Below are 10,232 nucleotides of genomic sequence, written 5' to 3'. Positions count from 1 at the left end.
TCTACGTTAACAGTGTTTTGGTGTCCGTGTTTTGGAAGAAAATACATACATTCAAGTTGTCCAAAAAATTAAAGAACACAACATGTGAGTAATATTCCCCATTTCTTTCTCAGTACTGATGGATTGTGAAGCGGGAGACAGCCAGAAGTGCCACTGAGCCGCACAGACCCCGAGCTGAGAATGAAATGAGATCAAATTCAATCTTTCATAGAGAGATGCTGCGGAGAGGTAAGAGTCCTGAATCAAAGCGAGACTTGCTCATTTCAAACACTCCCTGTACTCTCTGCTCATGAAGCCTTAAAAAAGGGAAAAACAAAATGGCACTCAAACTCACAAAAATAATAGCAAAATACTGCGGATGCTGGAAATCTGAAACAAAAACAAGAAATACTGCAACCACTCAGCAGGTCTGGCAGCATCTGTGGAAAGAGAAGCAGAGTTAACGTTTCGGGTCAGTGACCCTTCTTCGGAACTGACAAATATTAGAAAAGTCACAGATTATAAGCAAGTGAGGTGGGGGTGGGGCAAGAGATAACAAAGGAGAAGGTGCAGATTGGACCAGGCCACATTGCTGACCAAAAGGTCATGGAGCAAAGGCAAACAATATGTTGATGGTGTGTTGAAAGACAAAGCATTAGTACAGATTAGGTGTGAATACACTGAATGTTGAACAGCAGCAAGTGCAAACCTGAAAAAAAACCTGAAAAAAAACAGTGGGTAAGCAAACTGAACAAACTAAAATGAAATGAAATAAATGCAAAAAAAGATTGTAAAAAATGTAAAAAAGAATGTAAAAAAAAAGGAAGAAAAACTAACTAAAAATGAAAGTAAAATGGGGGGCTGTCATGCTCTGAAATTATTGAACTCAATGTTCAGTCCGGCAGGCTGTAGTGTGCCTAATCGGTAGATGAGATGCTGTTCCTCGAGCTTGCGTTGATGTTCACTGGAACACTGCAGCAATCCCAGGACAGAGATGTGAGCATGAGAGCAGGGGGGAGTGTTGAAATGGCAAGCAACCGGAAGCTCAGGGTCCTGCTTGCGGACTGAGCGGAGATGTTCCGCAAAGCGGTCACCCAGTCTGCGCTTGGTCTCCCCAATGTAGAGGAGACCACACTGTGAGCAGCGAATACAGTATACTACATTGAAAGAAGTACAAGTAAATCGCTGCTTCACCTGAAAGGAGTGTTTTGGGCCTGGGATAGTGAGGAGAGAGGAGGTAAATGGGCAGGTATTACACCTCCTGCGATTGCAGGGGAAGGTGCCCTGAGACGGGGACGAGGTGGTGGGGGTAATGGAGGAGTGGACCAGGGTGTCGCGGAGGGAACGATCCCTTCGGAATGCTGACAGGGGAAGGGAGGGGAAGATGCGACTGGTAGTGGCATCACGCTGGAGGTGGCGAAAATGGCGGAGGATGATCCTTTGGATATGGAGGCTGGTGGGATGAAAAGTGAGGACAAGGGGAACCCTGTCACGGTTCTGGGAGGGAGGGGAAGGGGTGAGGGTAGAGGTGCGGGGAATGGGTCGGACACGGTTGAGGGCCCTGTCAACAACAGTGGGGGGAAATCCTCGGTTGAGGAAAAAGGTCATATCAGAAGCACCGTCATGGAAGGTAGCATCATCAGAGCAGATGCGTCGGAGACGGAGAATCTGGGAGAATGGAATGGAGTCCTTACAGGAGGTAGGGTGTGAAGAAGTGTAGTCGAGGTAGCTGTGGGAGTCGGTGGGCTTATAATGGATATTGGTAGACAACCTATTCCCAGAGATGGAGACAGTGAAGTCGAGGAAGGGAAGGGAAGTGTCAGAGATGGACCATGTGAAGGTGAGAGAAGGGTGGAAATTGGAAGCAAAGTTGATAAAGTTTTCTGGTTCGGGGCGGGAGCAGGAAACGGCACCGATACAGTCATCAATGTACCGGAAAAAGAGTTGGGGGAGGGGGCCTGAGTAGGACTGGAACAAAGAATGCTCGACATATCCCACAAAAAGACAGGCATAACTAGGACCCATGGGACATCGATCTGGTCCAGGGGAAATGATTCCTGTTCCTCCGGCCTGGGTATTCTGCTGCGGGAAGGCAATTTAACCATCTCTGCAGTTAAGATGCTGGTGGGCGGTCGCCTTCTCGTAGCAGATGTAATGTACAACAATGCTCCGCTCCAGTTAAGCAACGTATATGCCCCGGTCCAATACAGTGAGCGGCTGACCATCCTCCAGCAACTCACACTGCTGCTGGTGACATCCAGGCCGGTCATTCTTGGAGGTGACTTCAACTGCATCATTGATGCAGCTGGACAATCTGGCAGTAACGACAGAAAACTGGACGCTCCGCACAGATTCTTAAAAAATGCCAAACTGCACAATGTCTTCAGCAAACCTGCAGACGGAGCGCAGCGTAGATACACCTGGTCAAGGTCGGACGGGTCTGCCCGTTCCAGGATTGACTTCCTGTATGTGTCCCCTGCTTTCACGGTCAGATCCACCGACGTCAAGCCGGTGTTCTTCTCCGACCACTGCCTCTTACTGGCTGACTGTCACTTACAGGATGACCAGCGGGTTGGCAGGGAGACATGGAAGCTGAATGCTACACTGCTAACCCAGAGAACATTGAGGAACTCAAAAGAGATTGAAAAAGTTGGAGAACAGTGAGACCCTCTTTGAGTATCCGGTGAACTGGTGGGAAGTGATCAAGGTGAATATCAAGACGTTCTTTATCTCCAAAGGTGTTCAGAGGGTGTGAGAGAGACAAAGGGAAATGTCCCAACTCCAGAAAAGAATGCAAAATCTGCTCTGGCTGCAGTCGATGGGGGTCGAGGTCAAGGAGGTGCTCCAAGAGGTGAAGAGCCAGCAGGCCTCGCTCTTTGCCACGGAGGCCTCCAAGATCATCTTCCGGTCCAGAGTCCGCTCCATTGAGCAGGATGAGAAGTGCTCGCGTTTCTTCTTCCAAAAGGTACACAGAGAGAGCTCTGTGATCAGCAGCCTGAAGGAAGAGGATGGCTCGGTCACAACTTCGCAGTCCGACATACTAAGGATTAGCAAATCCTTGAATGCTGGGCTGTAAGACGTGAAGTCTATGGACAGCACGTCCTCCCAGTCCTTCCTGTCATCGATCACAGAGGTCTGAGATGACAGCATGCAGGAGAATCTGGACAAACCGCTAACTCTGGACAAGCTGACAAAGGCCATCAAGTCTTTTGAGACGAAGAAAACTCCCGGAAGCGACGGCTTACCAGTTGAGTTGTATTCGGCCCTGTGGTGCTGGGTCAGCCCAGACCTGCTGGAAGTGTACGAGAGTATGCTCCTGGCCGGCAGCATGTCGGAATCCATGAGGAAAGGCATCATCACCCTCATCTACAAGCAGAAGGGGGAGAGGGCAGAAATCAGAAATTGGCGGCCCATCTCACTGCTTAATGTAGACTACAAGATTCTGTCCAAAGTCATCGCCAGTCAAGTCAAGTCTGCTCTGCAGTTGGTGATTCACCCTGACCAGACCTGTACTGTACCCAGCAGGAAGATCTCTGATAGTGTCGTGCTACTCAGGGATACGATCGCCTACGTACGGGACAGGAGGGTGGACACCTGCCTCATCAGCCTGGACCAGGAGAAGGCTTTTGACAGGATATCGCACACACACATGATGGACGTTCTTTCCAAAATGGGGTTTGGGGAGGGAATCTGCAATTGGATCAAACTGCTCTCCACAAACATCAGTAGCACAGTCCAAAAAATTGGGTGGTAATCAGAAAGTTTCCAATCAAATCTGGAGTCAGACAGGGCTGTCCTCTTTCCCCTCCCTTGTGTGTTTGCTGTATCGAACTCTTTGCTGAGTCTATTAGGAAGGATGCGAGCATAAGAGGGGTGACAATCCCAGGCAGTGGAGTCACTCAGGTCAAAGCCTCCCTGTACATAGATGATGTTGCTGTATTCTGATCGGATCCGCTGTCCATTCGCAGACTGATGAGCATCTGCGACCAGTTCGAACTGGATTCGGGAGCCAATGTTAACCATGGCAAGAGCGAGGCCATGTTCCTTGGGAACTGGGCTGACCGATCCTTTGTCCCCTTCACTGTCAGGTCAGACTACCTGAAGGTGCTGGGGATATGGTTTGTAAGGGCCGGGACGTGCACCAAAACCTGGGAGGAGCGAGTAGCCAGGGTACAACATAAACTGAGCATGTGGGAGCAGCGATCACTCTCTATTATGGGTAAGAACCTGGTCATCAGGTGCAAGGTGCTCACGTTGTTGCTGTATGTGACGCAGGTCTGGCCCATACCCCACTCCTGCGCTCTGGCGGTCACCCGAGCCATTTCCCGCTTTATCTGAAGACGCAAAATGGACAGGGTCCGGAGGGACACGATGTTCAAACCTCTGGATAAAGGCGAAAAAATGTACTCAACGTCGCCCTCAACCTGATGGCCACCTTCGTATGTGGCTGCATCAAGCTGTGCGTAGAGCCCCAGTATGCAAACACCAAGTGTCACTACGTGCTGAGGTTCTATCTGACCCCGGTGTTGCGAAGGATGGATCTGGTCACATTGCCACGGAACGCTCCATCCAGTTGGACCGTGCCTTCGCGGAAATGTTTGTGTGGAAAAACACCTTTGACCACCAATCCATCAGGCAGTGATCAGCACGGAATGTCCTCAAGTATATTTTTGGAAAAGTCTGGAAGAGGAAAGACCGGCGGGAAAGCTCGGTCCAAGGCCAAGTCTCGCTCCTCCCGGGCTGGACTGCAGTTCCTGGTGGGCCGTGTTCACAGGCTCCTGAGAAAGGGCAACTATGCTGAGCGTGTGGGTGTCGGAGCCCCGGTCTATCTGGCTGCTGTGCTCGAGTATCTGACCGCTGAAATCCTCGAGTTGGCCAGTAACGCGGCCCAGGACAACAGGAAGACCCGCAACATCCTCAGACACCTACAGCTGGCTGTCCAGAATGACGAGGAGCTCACAAAGCTGCTGGGAGGGGTGACCATCACTCAGGGCTGTGTGCTGCCTAATATCTAGGCCATGCTGCTGCCCAAGAAAACAACGTTCGCAGACCTCCAATCCTCCGGCACCTCCCCCATATTCAGTGAGGATTTGAAGATGATCCTCAGCGCATCCACTATTTCCTCCCTGGCTTCCTTTAACAACCTCAGATGCAAACCATCTGGCCCTGGTGATTTATTCATTTTGAAGGATGTCAGACTCTCTAGTACTTCCACTCTCATTATGCTTATCGTATCTAATATTTCACACTCCTCTTCTTTTCCTACAATGTCTGCATCATCCCTCTCCTTTGTGAAGGCAGAGACAAAAAACTCATTAAGAACCCCACCCACATCTTCTGGATCCACACAGAAGTTCCCTTGTACATCTCTGATAGGCCATACCCTTTCCTTAGTTATCCTCTTGCTCTTAATGGACTGATAAAACATCTTTGGGATTTCCTTCAAGTAGTTGTATCCAGTCCACATCCACCAAATCACCTCTCAGTTTTGTAAAATTTGCCTTCCCCCAATTTCGAACTTTTACTTTTCGAGCTGCCCTGCCATTACTTAGCTTTACAAACTCATTATTGCTCGTGTAATAAGTGTAATAAGTAGAATAATTTACCAGTTACTCACCGATCAGCTTCTTCCCCCGTACCATGGAGGCTGAAAAGGCAGAAAAGAAAAGAGAGACCAAAGAGCACCTCCTTCCCCTAGTCAGTGAAGTCCCTCACACATCAACTCACAGCTTTACACTCTGTCCAAACAGCACTTTCTAATTAGTAATTATTCATAAATTACACTAACTAAAACATTAGTAACCTGACCGATTACAAGGTAGCTATTTGAGGGTTTTTAAACAAAGAGCTTTTTTCCCTATCCTGATTTCAGGTCCCACTCTGGACACTTGCTTTTGATTCCAGGACACTGAGGGCGGGGTGCTGCCAAATATCCAGGCCGTGTTGCTGCCCAAGAAAACCAGCGCTCCGGGCACCAAAACCAAGTCAATCTGCCAGGATTTTATCAAATACCCAAAGGCTCTTTTCAGATCCACCCACAGTATCTGAAAGGGCTGATTACTGTCTGAAGTCTGCTGTACCCACACCTCTGTCTATCCCTCTTCATCTAGAACAACCAGTGTTATCTTCCATTCCTTTCACCATCATGTGTTTAACTCGCTTCTCCTTATAGACAGTCAGATATCAATGTAATAATGAAATGATCTGTGTCAGTGCTGGCCATTTCCCTGTCCTGATTTCAGACCCCACTCTGGACACTTGTTTCCCATTCCAGGACCTTCTTGTATTAATATTCAGCACCACCTGTCAGTCAGAAACTTGTCTCAATTAACCGATCCTTTTACTGAACTTCCAACTGCTGCTGTCTATTTCTCGAGGGAAAGAGCTGCTCACTGTGTAAGGATGTGAGGGGAATGTAACCCGGCTGCTGGTGAGAAGGTCCCGTCTTCTCAATCAAAAGCCTTTTATTTTACTACAGTGATTCCCAGATTCCCAGCTGGTCCGTTGAGGATTTTGTTTTCACAGAAATAACTTGTTAAATACAAATCTGATTCCAACATGTCAGTAACAGGACAGAATGGGAACCTTTTAAAAGGATGAAGCAACTATTTCAGTGGCTTCTCACTGTCCCCCTGAAGCCTGTGTGAAGGGGAATTACCAATAGTCTGTAATTTATTACTTCCACACCGAGTTTGAGTTATTTGTCGTGTGAAAGATTGCTGAACGGAGTCTTTTACTGTCAGTTACGGATAAGAAGTTGACAAAAATTGGCAAAATAAAGCTGTTCATAAAATAGCACCAGCAATTTGAGTCGGTAAAAGCAAAATTGTGTTTTAAAAGTTTATTTAAACCGCTACGGGAAAATAGATTTTTATGTACTTTTCCAGTCGATCACTTCTTTTCCAAAGTGAAATTGGCGGCTTTCACAAATTCAAATATTGTGCCAGGTTGACAGGTTCAACCAATGATTTTTTGTATTTTGTGCTTCGAGGTTCTCTGATTGAATCACTCATGTGAGTTAATGGCCGTGTGGCCTAATGGGTAAGGCGTCTGACTTCGGTATATTCTATGATGTTATCAGAAGATTGCAGGTTCGAGTCCTGCCACGGTCATTTTGACCCAAAGGGATTATGCAGGGCTTTGGGGAACGAGTCGGGGACTGAACAGATTGGAAACCCGACATGGACTTAATGGGGCGAATGGCCTCCTCATGTTCTGTCACTGACTTTATGAGAAGAGGGTGACCAATCAGAAGTGGGCTGGGGTTACAGCGGGCTCAAACTGCAGGAATTCCAGGTCCCTGAATGACTGAGCTGAAACTGATCAGTTTCACAAACCCTGTCAGTTTCACTGCAGGAAACACCGTCTCGGGGGAAATAACATCACAAATAATTCCATTTGACTAATTATTCAGTTATAAAACAATGGGCAGATGTGACGGTGCGATGTTACTTTTCACTGTGAGGGGAGAATCCGCCATCTGGGTAAATCAGCAACTTTATAACATCGTCTGTACGTTTGGAAAAGAAACGATGAAAACTCTCCCCATAACCCTGGTGTGGTGGAAAGGCTCAATTCAGAGATTGGAATATAACGAGAGCACAACATAAATCATTAACTGATATTTCCGGCATAAAACACACCCCAGCTCCTGTTCCCATGTCACTGCTGTCCCTATGAGGCGGTGGGTGACTCTGAAAAGAGACTTTGTTTTGTGTTTCTGCAGGAAAACCACAAAGATCCTCCCAGGCAGTGAAACTCATCTTCCCAGAATCTCCATACCAGATTGAAACAGAAAACACAAAGACAGTGAAAAAGTTCCAGAGAGTTACTGAGCATTAAAACCAATGAAATAAACCAATTCTAGAGAGATGTTGGTGCAGCTTTTTCAGAGAGATTGTGGGTGGCTCTTAAAAGAGCCGTTGTGTTTCGAGTGTTTTCACTACATGGTGGAGTTTTACTTGGAGTTGATGTACTTGGTCACTCACTTTGTCCCTTCTCACATTCCGAGCGCTTTGTTGGGTGGAAATATTTATTCAGGCAGTTTCAACAGCTCAGAGCCGACATTGAGTCAGAAACCAGAAATGGGAGTACGGGACACAGACAAGGAATTGAGGCTGAACCTTTCTAAATCTCACTGGTTATAGGCCTCAGGTAGAGCATCGTGTCTAATTCCATGCTCCACACTTTAGCAGGAATGTCAAGGCCTCAGAGAGGGTGCAGAGGAGATTTGCTAGAATGTATCAGAGATGCAGGAATTCAGCTAATGTGGAAAGAATAGGGGTCTGGGGTGTGTGAAGCTGGGGTCCTTCTTCTTAGAGCAGAGATGTTAATGGGGCAGTTAATAGTTGTGTTCAACATTGTGAAGAGTTTTTATAAGAATAAAGAAATTTGACTACAATAGACAGAGCCTCGGTGAGATCACACCTGGAGCACTGTGTACAGTTTCGGCCCCCTTATCTAAGGAAGGATATACTTGCCTTAAAGGAAGTGTATCAAAGTGTCACTCGATTGCTTCCTGGGATGAGGGGATTGTCCGATGAGAAGAGATTGAATAGACGAGGCCGATATTCCTCAGAATTTAGAAGAGTGAGAGGTAATCTTACTGGCACCTAAAAATCTTAAGGGATTTAACAGGGTAAATGCTGGGAGGATGTTTCCTCTGGCTGGGGAATCTAGAACTAGGGATCACAGTCTCAGTATAAATGGCTCAATCATTTAGGACTGAGAAGAGGAGAATTTTTTTTCACTCAAAGTATTGTGAATCTTTGGAATTCTCTACACGCAGTGGTTAGCACCGCAGCCTCACAGCTCCAGTGACCTCGGTTCCGTTCAGGGTATTGCCTGTGCGAAGTTTGCAAGTTCTCTCTGTGACCACGTGGGTTTCCGCCGGGTGCTCCAGTTTCCTCCCACAGCCAAAGACTTGCAGGTTGATAGGTAAATTGACCATTGTAAATTGCCCCTAGTGTAGATAGGTGGTAGGAGAATGGTGGGAATGTGGTAGGGAATATGGGATGAATGTGGGATTAGTATAAATGGGTGGTTGTTGGTCGGCACAGACTCAGTGGGCCGAAGGGCCTTTTTGAGTGCTGTATCTCTCTGTGACTGTAGAGATGGAAATGCTCAATCATTGGGTATATCCAAGAGAGAGATCGATAGGTTTTTGGATACTAAGGGAATCAAGGGATCTGTGCTAGTGTGGTCAGATGGAGTTGATGTAGGAGATCAGCTGTGATCTGATTGAATGGCAGAGCTATTTCGATGGGCCGAATGGCCTACTCCTATTTTTTATGTAAAGTTCCATTCCTCTCAGGGAATATTTTATTTTCAAACAGAGAAATACTGCACACACTGTAAATCTGAATAATAACAGAAGATTCTGGAAACACTCAGCAGTTCCAGCAGTATCTGTGGAGAGAGGAAGGTAGGAGCAATGTTTCAGGTCTATAGAAGGGTCACAGAACTGGACCATTAACCCGAGCTTCTCTTCGCCACAGTTGTTTCCGGACTGGCTGAGTGTTTTCAGTATTTTAGGCTTTTTCTTTCTGTATTTCATCCTTTTCCCATTTGACTATTTGCTGTGAAACTTTCAGCGTTGTGCTCAGTTCTTTGTGTCGTTGTGTTTTCTTTATTTGAAGTAATGTAAATAGTATCCTGAAATGAATTTGCCAAATGGTTGGGCAAATTGTTACAACCAGTTTTTGAGCAAGTTCTCCACATGCACAGTGAAGGATTCCTTCACATTTGTGAAGACCATACAGGACTTGCATATCGATAGCAATGCCGTGTCCATCTGTCATTTGACATTGCTAGCCTATTCACCAATGTACCACTTCAGGAAGCCATAGATATTTGCACTGCAGTGCTATATCATGGTGATCTAGACCCGTCACCATTGTGTGAATCAGTATTCATTGAACTTATGAACTCGGCAACTTGCACAGTTGAGTTCAGTTTTATTGACACCATGTTTCGCTGGTGTTGCCATGGGATCCCCTCTCGGCCCAGCTCTCACAAACATCTTTGTTGGATTCCATGACAAAACTGTTTTTAAGGGAATGACACCTAACCTCCGACCTCTTGCATATTTCCAATATGTAGATGATACGTTTGCTATATTTGAATCCGCAGCTGCATGAAATAACTTCCTTGCACGTCTTCATGGGCTCCATCCTACACTCAAATTCACCATTGGAATGGAGCAGTCAAATGAGCTCCCTTTCCTTGATGTACTAGTTGAGAAATCTGCTAAG

General features: G+C 46.7%; 1 non-coding gene across 1 annotated transcript; it reads left to right on the top strand.

Annotated features, from left to right (window-relative positions):
- Nucleotides 1–7,002: 7,002 nt before the first annotated feature.
- On the top strand, nt 7,003–7,091 carry trnar-ucg (transfer RNA arginine (anticodon UCG)). Its single transcript is given in 2 exon segments — nt 7,003–7,039; nt 7,056–7,091. It is a non-coding gene; the product is annotated as a tRNA-Arg (tRNA).
- Nucleotides 7,092–10,232: the final 3,141 nt, after the last annotated feature.

The sequence above is a fragment of the Heterodontus francisci genome, chromosome 35 (assembly GCF_036365525.1).
Source record: "Heterodontus francisci isolate sHetFra1 chromosome 35, sHetFra1.hap1, whole genome shotgun sequence".
NCBI lineage: Eukaryota > Metazoa > Chordata > Chondrichthyes > Heterodontiformes > Heterodontidae > Heterodontus > Heterodontus francisci.
The sequence above is the reverse complement of the archived record's forward strand: the minus strand, read 5'-3'. Positions and strand labels throughout refer to the sequence as shown.